The 10,655-nt window shown below is 39.6% G+C and overlaps 1 long non-coding RNA gene across 1 annotated transcript; it reads left to right on the forward strand.

The window, feature by feature from the left end:
- The first annotated feature begins 1,285 nt into the window (after positions 1-1,285).
- Positions 1,286-9,919, forward strand: LOC106952469 (uncharacterized). Its single transcript, XR_001425995.1, has 2 exons — positions 1,286-1,343; positions 9,657-9,919. It is a non-coding gene; the product is annotated as an uncharacterized LOC106952469 (long non-coding RNA).
- The last annotated feature ends 736 nt before the right edge of the window (positions 9,920-10,655 follow it).

The raw sequence follows: 10,655 nt of genomic DNA on the forward strand, positions 1-10,655 counted from the left end.
GCAAATATTGCTTCTGGGATGCCTGAATAACACCTTTATATTCCAATAGGAAGGGGAAAAAAAGAAAAGCAACGTCAGCCAAAGAAATGGATTTGAATGGACAGGAAACAGGAGAAGGCAGTTTTACTGCTGTGGCTCATCCACAGCCTGAAAGAGGTTTTGTGCACAGTAAGGTGCACAAACAGAGTCCTGCATTCTGTTCACTTCAGAGGTGACTCAATGATCCTTTGACACTGAGCTTTTTTTGTTTTTTTTTTTGTCCTAAAACCGATATATGTCAACCTGAGATGAAAACTCAAAGCCGTGAGGAGTAAAGGTCTGGTGTCGCCCAAAGTTCAGCTCAGGAGGAGGACAGAGAGAAGACGAGGTTTAGGGTTCAGGACTGTAAGAAAACTACAAGTGATTAGTGACGCGTCTTCACAGACGCCCCATCAACACCCTGACAACATGTCTGCTTTATTAAAGGGGCAATATTATGTGTTTTATAGCCATGTACAATCATTTTACAGCATAATCAAGTAACTATGTTGCCTTCAATTGTTATAAAAATGGCTACATGTGTCAAATTTGACTTTGTAATTTACCACCTTGGGCCTCAAGATGAGGGAAAGATGTCTGTCCACATCCTCTTTCTTAAATGTTTCAATATTTTATTACCGTTTCAAACTCCATTTTCATCAATCCTCTCCGAATAAAACAAATAAAAATATATAATATATAAAAATATATAATGATGCCCATCAGTCATTGCCGTGACAGTGGGTACTCCTCCACATCTTAAAAAAAAAAAACATTTATTACAAAGACAGTTACACATACTTGCAATAACATCAGCAGCATAGCTTATAAATAAATAAATATACAATTACGATGCTTTATGTAATACAATAATGAAAGCAGGGCTCTTGTAAAACCTGCATTTGTTACATTTCATGTGTTATTCTCTGTTAGGAGAAAACCTGTGTTTTTACTCACTGATGTAAAAGTGCTGAAAAGAAGCTAATGGATGCTCCTTTTTTTCTGTACCTCCAGTTCTGCGACATGATTTTTCATTTCCCTCTGTCTGACTGAGTGAGTTAAGATCCAAGACACCATTATAGAGTTAAACAATTACACCTCGGCTGTTAGGAGGAATTGAATTACCGTCATTATGCAGCGCTGGCCTGCCAAACCCTGCAACGGCTTGGCAGGCCAGCGCTGAAGTGAGAACTCAGCCCTCACTCAATGCCTCTGCTTTCAGGAGATAAACCTGGAGAGACAGACGGCCAGGAGGTTACAAAGAATAACCACCAGCTGCTCTTCTCTGTGACATGTCTGCTTTCTGCCTTCATGCTGCTGACGAGGTACGTCTGAGTGTCATACACAAGTTAAGCTCTAGTTTTGTTTTCTTTCTGCAAATTTCACAAAACACTCAAATCAAAATGTCTTCAGAGGTAAAACATTTTTCTTGTTCGTGTTTGAAAGCACGTTTTCTCCAAGATCAAGTGTGATTCTGAATGGTAACTATCTTACCTGCAGCAGACGACGTTCTTGTCATATTTTTTGCTTTTTCTTTGCAACACTAATATAAAAAAAAACAAGGAAAAACATACACACACAAAAAAATGATAAAATCTATAAAAATAATAACGATTTCTTATAGAAAGTCTTTATTTTGAAACAAAAAGTAATCCATACATTTAGAAATAATGGTAACACTTTATTTTGAAGGGGTGTGCATAAGACTTGCATAACGCCGTCATAAACATGACATAACACCTGTTATGAACATGAAGGAGTCTTTGTTTATGAATGTTGTCATGAAGTGTCATTCGGTAAATAATGAGACTTGATGCAAAGTTGTACTAAAGCCTGCATTAAAAATCTATTACAATGTCAACAGCGTTATGTCAGTCTTATGCACAAGCCTTCAAATAAAGTGTTATCGAGAAAATAAATAAAATAAAGTAAAAAAAATTACTAATCAATAAAACATGAAATGCAGTTGTTTTCCCATGTATTGGTGCAGATTTCAACAAATGTTATAAGGAACTTTACAAGAGAGAAGTCTCAATTCAGTTCACTTCAATACAAACCAGCCATGTCATCATATTTGGGTCAGAAACAACAGTGAAATATGAAGGTAATTAAACAGCAGAACAGTCAAAGTTAGAGGATCATGTAATAGTTGGTAAAAAGCTACATATTCATCCTGAGCATGCATGTGGTGACAGTGGAGAAGAACATCTCCCACTTTACAACAGAAAGCATTAAAGCAGAAAATGATTCCTGATAAATCAAAACGTTTTTAAACAAACATGTTTACTTTAGATTTTATGTGCAGGAGGAATTCTGCACATAAAATAGTTTTTTAATCAAACATTTTGCTGTGTATTAATAATACACTCAGATCAAACTCCTAAACTGTGCTTCCATGTTGTTGTCATGGTAACCATCCCGAATGTTCCAGCCCTTTCCTAACCGTCCTGCCGTGAACTTTAACATTCATCTCAGTTACTGAGGCCTCTTGAATCGGAGATGTAGATCATAAGTGTTTTGCAACATCTCTGAGCTGTGCACCCTCTGACCTGATGGTGAACCGTCATCCACTCCCAGGATGATAGTTTTTAGTTTTTTGGGGGGTTTTTTTCCTCTGAGTAATCCCAGCGCTCCGGTTCTTCATTTCACAGCCTTGCTTCAAATCCTCACCAAAAAGCTGCAGGAATCAATCACGTAAATATTCAGCATCTCCAGATTAGGTGTTGTCAAATGTCAGATATTCTAGCCTAAAACACAACTGAGAACAATTTATGTGACTTTATTTTTAAAAGCAGACTTTTAGTTGTTCTTATCCGATAACAGTGAGCGTTTCTATAGAATGTATAGTAGATAAGAGTTACTAAAAACACTGTGTACCGCCTTAAAACATTCAGGAAACCAGTCTCTGGAGGTTTGTACGCCCTTTGACCTTTTTCCAGTATGTCACATCCAACCACAAACCGGAGGAATTTCTGTGAGCTACACAAGAAGCACTTCAGTGTGTTTTCCTGCTCTGCTCTTTCTTGAAATTGACTCCATCAAGAAATGTCACAGATCAGAGTCAGAGAAAAGAAGGACAGCTAACATCTCTGCAGACCCCACACATCGTGGACACAAATTCGTTAGACTTTCAGAGTCAAAATCACCTTTGTAAACAAGCTCACAGGCTAAGAAATTATTTTGATGTATGAATGCAAAACAATTAAATAAAATATGAATAGAAAAAAGAAAAAATATGTATGCATGTGCAGAGTAGCAGGTGGATAGAGAGACAGAGTAGTCGCCCCAGAGACACTAGCTGCGTTTCCATGAAAAATGTAAGGTAATGTAATTTTATTTATATAGCACATTTTCAGCAAAAAGGCCAGAGTGTTTTACTTGAATTAGAATAAATGCAAAAGAAACAACAAAAACAAAAAACAAAGAGAAACGAGCACAGCAAAAGAAAACTACACTTTAAAATGTTCCAAGCTTTGTGCACCAAATGTCCACCACGCTTTGTCAGCATTCTGCTAATGTCGAAAAAACATTATTTTGCAATCGCAACGTTTCCATTAAATATGAAGTGGAATTAAAATCACTTGTGAATAAGCTTGTTCATGGGATAAGTCATTAAAAATCTTGGCAGTGACATATGTAAACAGTTACATGAGATACATTTATAATTCAGTCATGGAGCTAAGGTTCATCATCTATCAGCTAATCAGAGGTGGCGCCTGCGTCTCATTCAGGCGTTGGAGGGACAAGCTCCGCCTACTTGGGAGTGGCTACATATGCTGTGTTTTGGGAAAATTGTAGCTGATTTTTCAGAAGAGCTGTGGATTCAACATGCTAGAATGACAACTTTTTCTGAACTCTGTGAAGCTGTGAGAGCTCTGGTGCATCCAGCTGCAAACAGTCATCCTCCAATCACTTCCTGTCATCTTCTTCGCCAGTAGTAACGTCCGGCTGTTGGAAAAAATAAAAATAAAATATTTCATTGCAGTTTTGCAAAATACATCTAGATTTTGTGCTACCTGGTGTTGATCATTAAATCCCAGTAAAACGCACGAAGTTAGTGGGTGTAATGAGTCAAAACCAGAAAAATCCTCAGGTTTTTATTACCTTGCCAAGATGCTATAGATGTAAAAGGAGCAGCCACTTCTGTAACATGGTGTGTGTGTGTGTGCGTGTGTGTGTGGTTTTATTTTTGACAATCTTCAGGTAGGAAAGTTTCAGCAGCAGATTTCTGCTCTAATTCCTGACAGCTGGGCCCCCTTTCGTTTTAGCTGCTGGTGAGTAATGAACTGTCATCGGCGAGGGACACATTGGAAGACGGTCCTCCCCTGGTCAAAGACGATAATTAGTGTTGATCACCGGCGCTGTAGGAGTAATGACTGCCTGTCTCCCTGCTGGTGTTTGTGTGGCTCTGCCAGCCGCTGGGTCCCTTCAGCTACTCACCTTTCTGGAAACGTGTCGGGGAGGCAACTAAAGTTTATTTCTTCTAAGTTTTAAGCAACATGATGTATATTTTTGATATCACTTATGTACTATGACCACACACTATATTGCATGTAGTGTGTCATGAGGTAAATTTCACAAAATTCTGGTGAAGTGCCACAAAAACAAAAGAAATCAAAAAAATTTTAGTTCACAAAAGCAACCTCAATCTTGCGGTGTTCTTACACCTGTTAGTCCGGTAGACTCGGTTCGATTGGGGACCAGAACTGGAACATTTGTTACGTTTGCTGTGTCAAACTAATCAAACCCGTCGATAACCTGTTCTCCACCTGGCCTGAGGGGGCGCTGCACCAAGAACTACTGAAGGAAACGACACAAAGATGCCAAGTGATGATGCCAGTGGATGTAAACGGTTCCATGAGGTATTTTTATTTTTCAGTGTTCATCATCAGCGATCAGAGGAGACGTTGGCGTCTTTTAATCAAGTCCCTTATATGTGTGGCATTCATTTTCATAATTCCAAATTGCACAATTTTATGGCCAATGAAATCGCAGATGCTGATCGAAACTTCCTTCTTAACAAAACGTAAAGAGAAATGGAGTGTAGACCGATTTTAACGGTTGCAGGATTTCTCTGTTGTCTTTGGTTGAAGACCACGAGTCATTTCTTCCACTAGCAATAGACTCACTCGTTTGTTTTGGGAGTATTTACCCAGAATGCCCTGCGCTTTTGTCCTCTTCCTGCTTTTGGAGCAGACTTCAGTCCATTTACATTTGCATATGCATTCCAACCGCACCAGAGTTCACTTCAACAAAACCAGGACTTAGGTTTTTAGGTGGACCAGAGATTGGTCCAATCAAAGTTTGACAGTGCATTCACACTTGTACTTGTTAGACAAATTAGAGTTTGACTCAACATGGCTGGTGTGAACACCCCCTTAAAGACCATGGGATGCTGAATTGGGTCATCTAATAAGAGTTTCCTACGATTCTCCAGCTGAGTTTGCAAGATGTGCTAAACAGCCAGTCTTTTCTGCTGATGCGGCGCGTTTGCAGCCATAGGAAACCCATACTCGCTGTCCCTGTTAACTGTGTAAAACCTCGACTTTTAAAATCCTCCAAAGATCCCAGAATGTTGCTGTCTAGAACCCAGATTCATTACGGCTCCGTTCTGTGAACCCGCACAGTGATAACTCCTACATCAGACAAATTGGTTGCTTACTGAAACTGCCAAGTCATCCGTTTTAGAAACTGGCTCCAGTTTAAGCAGGAAAAACAACAGTTCTGACGTCCCAGGCTTCATTCAAGTTAGTAAAATTAAAGTTAAAAGTTTGGATTGGTGCCACTGCATTTCTACTTTAACGACAGCTAAAAAGAAGGAGCTAAAAGCCTTTGCTTCCCCCGAGACGTATCATTGTGTGCATGGATTTTTATCTTCCGTCTCCTTTTCCCCCACCAATTTGCTGCTCCGAAGTACATATGGCAACTTCCCGTTCAACTTCAGATAATGAAGGCGGTTTCACACAGCTTCTACTTTCCATACATTAGCCCATATGCATCACAGCATTGACAGCTAGCGGCCTCAGCGTAACGACCTTCCTTCATCTCCAAAAGCCGGTTCTGGATGTGGATGGAATTGCTTCCAGGATGACATGCGTTTCATGTGGTGCGAGTTCCCACATTATTGATTTACTTCGTCTTTCAGCTGGACTATTTTCAGTCTGGATGTTCTTGAAAGCCAGGAGTTTGGTAAGCCACACTTTTTCAAAGTGTTCTGACCCAAATTCTTGTGTCTGGTAGATTGCACTGAATTTTTAAAAAAAGAAGGGTTATTCATACATACTCCATATCTGTATTTTTACCTCCTTTGTGTCTTTCAGCTCATGCTGCCTCTGTTCATTATTCACATCTGAACTGATATACTCTACATCTGTGCATTTCTTGCCTCACCTCAGTGGCTGCACATTATTCTGAAATCCCAGCAAAGTGCTGTGTTAGCATCATTTGGGCTTGTAAAGTTTTATCCCAGGATACTCTGACTTCCCGCTAAAGTAAAAAAAAAAATGTACATATTAGGTTAGTTGGTCACTTTCACTTGCCCATAGGTTTGATTTTATTACGGTTAATACCTTCAAAGAGATTTGGTGATTTGGTTTAATCTTTTGAACAATCAGGTGCAGGTGGATAAATGACAAAACATTAAAACCACCTGAAAATACTCTTTTTTTTTAAAGAGAGCATTATTATGTATCTTCTAGGCACGTAGTGACCTTTTATAGCATAATCAACAAATTACCTTCAAAGTGTTGTAGATGAAATATGACTTAAATAAAACTCCTTGAAATTTGAGTTGTTTCTTTAAGAAACTCCAACTTTTTCTGAGTCTCCGCCTCCAGGAAGTCATCACCGCATATCTCCTCTATTAAACCTTTAACAAAATTGTTACCAGCATTGCACTAAGAAATGGCTCCTATAACAAGCTCAGCTGATGTACAGTTCCACCAGGAACTGTACATCAGCTCCTTCAGACTTCTGGCTAGTCTGAAGGAGCTGAGTGGAGGAGTTTCAAGCTCAGAAGCTTGGAAAATGCAGCTCTGAGGAGGAGTTTTGTGCTTGAAGGCGGGGCTAGGTCCAACCAGACCCTTTGCATAGCTGAATGGTTGCCATGGAGATTAAAGGATTTCTCAAGCATGCATGAAAGAATCATGGCAACGCTCCAGGTATGTTTTTGATGGGAAATAACATCATAACATCGTGTTAAGCTACAAAGAAGTTGCATCTACATAATACTGACCCTTCAAGATTTTTTCCAATGGGATTGCACTGATATTTGTGCATAAAAATAATTTACATCACTTTGGAATTGTTTTCCATATACAGACGATCCAGTGCTTCTTAAAACAGCATCCCCGCTGTGTCCTCAGAGGGAATGGTGCCGACTTATCTGCTGTTGTGCAGCATTTTCGGTTGGCTGAATGCTACTCCAGGCAGCTGGATTTGGACCTTAGCTCATTTTCTCCAGTGCCAGTCGTTTTTACGTTCCGCTTGAAGCTACTTCTGGTCAGCAATATTTGTCAATTAAGTGTTGACAAATATTGGCAAAACTCTGGTTTGATTGTTCCTTCTGTCTCCATCATCACCAGCTGCGTTTTCATTACAAATGTGCCCAAAACGTTGACGTTCCGCTAAAGTTGGAAACAAAATAACATTTTATAAATGAGGTGTTTCCATTAAATAAGAAACTGAGTTAAAATCAGACTTGACAATACGTCATTAAAAAAGCATGCTGTTTTTTCCAACTACTTCCTGTCGTCTTCTTTGGCACTTCCACCAGTAGTAACTGTAGCCATTTTAATTTTAATGGAGATTCAGCTACTGTGGCTGAATGGAAAACCTTAGCTGTACTTAGTGATAACTGGGAGCTCACACTGTTTAGTTTTGGTGTCGAGTTTTAGAGTTTCTCTGCAGACTCGGTTTGAACACATCACTGTATTCATTCGGTACATGTGCATACAGAACCAACATAGCCATACCAAAAACGTCTAGTTCATAATTGTGTACCGGTAAGTTCACATGTAATAATAATAATAATAACACATAGTACTTAAAGAGCAAATTAGGAGCCAGACTAGTCAGATGAGTCAAATGACACAGAACTCTTAATTCCCATCATTAGCTATGAGCTCTGTCTCTCACAGGTCATATAAAGGAGGTACGTTGTGAAATGATGTTCTAGCAGGCTATTATTGTTCCTCCTTAATTTATTACCTTTCATGTTCAGACAAGTTATATTGATTCCTTCAGCTGCGATCGGGGTAACCTTGGAGCATCGTTCTTCAGCGTTCCTTCAGTGCAACTTAATTACAAAGATGAGTCATTGTTCCTTCAAGAAAAATTTAATTAAATTTTTGTTCAACGCTTAATGGACTTTTTCTAACCCCAAACGAGTCGTTTTTAAAGAAACAACCCTCCTAAAAAATGTTGTTTGGACAAATCCTTTAATCTCCAGTGGCAACCATTCAAGACGCAGCATGTCCTTGTTTCAAGGCGATGAGCTGCTCTTTCTAAGCTTCTGCCTCACAGAGCAGCCCTGCCCTGTTGCTCCCCCACTCAGCTCCTTCAGACTAGCCAGCAGCTATTAGCAAACACTTGGTGGACCTGCGTGTCTGCTGAGCTTGTAATGAGAAGTGGCTCCTGAAACACTGGTAAAAACGTCAATAAAGGGTTAATAAAAGAGCGATATTGTGATGACTTCCTGAAGGCGGAGCTTCAGAAAGAGCAGAAACTTCTTAAAGCTACATTGGCCCAATAACAACTGAAGTTAATATAGTGACTAACTATGCTGTAAATGCCACTATATGCCTGGAAAATACACACTACTGTCCCTTTTAGTAGCTTCTCAATCAAATACTTTTCTATTCTTTCTTGAGTGATTTTTTGAATGAGTACTTTTTACTCACACTTGCATAAAGCAGTGCTGCTATTACTTGAGTACAGTTTTTAGTGAGTTCATCCACTTCTGCAGATGGCCTTTAAATTATTACCATTTAAAAGAAACATCAGTTACACCAGTTATTTATAAAAAGTGAACTTTTGTGCTGTGAATGTGGCAGATTTGTTTTATTTGATATATGGTGAAATGTCTCCTGATAAAAACAATATTTAACTTTTTTTCACTAATTAGACGACATGTTAAAGCAGTTGGTAGTGCAGAAATGCATTCAGTGGTATCAGGGTGAAATAGGCAAACCTTTTTTTGTTGGTCTGTCACACACACACACAAAGCTGTGGAATAAGAGCAGAATTTGTGGTTGTAATGAGACAATGTCAAAATGTTGAAAAGGACTAAAGGTAGGAATACTTTGGCAGAACATTGTAAAATCTGTTAGCTCAAAACGTGTTCATTAAAAACACTGGAATTGTTGTGGGAATTGTTTGCTTTTTTCCCTCACCTAAAGTAGTTACAGCAGCTTCACAGCATTTACGACCGCGCTGCCAGGCGTCTGGTGGCACCTCAAAGATCGCCTAACAATTCTCCTGATGCTCCACTAAAGGACCCGTGTGTTTATTTCGCCATCGCCCTGACTCCTTTTGAACGCAGGGGTCATCGGTTCAAGCCAAGCCCTTGAAATTGGGCCACTGGCACCGTCGCACATTATTAACTTTGCAGTTTGAAGCAATAATCTCTTTTTTGCCAGGAACTGCAACAGCAATCTTCATCTGTTGGAGTCGTGCACCGACGCGGGTTCCTCTGATTTTTAGGACGACGTCGAGAGTGCGCAGCAATTATTGGATGTTGGAAGCACACAAGCTGCCCCTCCAGGCCGGCGTCAGGCATTTAGATCTGATGCAGCCGAACAGCAGGAAGCAACGGCTCCTCCAGAGCAATAATTGCTCGGTCGTTTATCTGCAAGTCAACAGCCGCAAAAATGCCATGAATTAAACATTTTTCCCCTCCTCCCACTCTATTGTTTTGTTGCGTAAACTTCTCATGTCGAGCAAAATGAGGACTAATTATCTGTAGTAATTCATCTGAAAGCGAAATGAGAGGAGCTCACGTTTCCAAGCTCAGAAATCCGCCTGGCGACAACAGAAACAGGAGCGGTTTGTTGGGCTGCCAGTGACCCCACGTTATCTGAGGGTCCTCTGATTTTTTTTCCCATAGAGCCCAACATTTGGAGGGCCTTCGCGGCTCCCTTCACGCAAGCATGTGCAGGGAAGAAATCTGGCTTCCCAACAAGAAATTAGTGGCTGAAATGATCCGCAGCCAGGACTTGTGGTTCAGTGTGGGTTGTTGGGAGTCGTTTGGGTGTGTATCTCACAATTAGGGTGTGTATATTATAAGAAAAAAAAAGGTGAATGTGTCATGATTCTTCAAGTCCTATCATTTAGTTTTGTTCTGTGAAGAAAAAGAAAATTCATTTATTTGAAAGACAATTAGAACATCAAATATTTTGAGAATGTGTTTTTATGTAACCTCTTTATAATAACACACACTTCCTAACTTTTTTTTCCCCCACATTTTGTCACATTGTGACCACAGATTTCAGCAGAATTTTATTGGCATTTTATGAAACAGACCCAAAATCATGCATCTTTCCAAAATGGAAAGAACACAAAAATCATTCCAAGATAATTTGTTCCAAGAGACTCCGGAGCTCTAAGGGTTAAAACATTTTTAAATTCCTGGCACTTGT

This window comes from Poecilia latipinna, unplaced genomic scaffold, assembly GCF_001443285.1.
Source record: "Poecilia latipinna isolate Pla-1442-1.1 unplaced genomic scaffold, P_latipinna-1.0 Scaffold519, whole genome shotgun sequence".
NCBI lineage: Eukaryota > Metazoa > Chordata > Actinopteri > Cyprinodontiformes > Poeciliidae > Poecilia > Poecilia latipinna.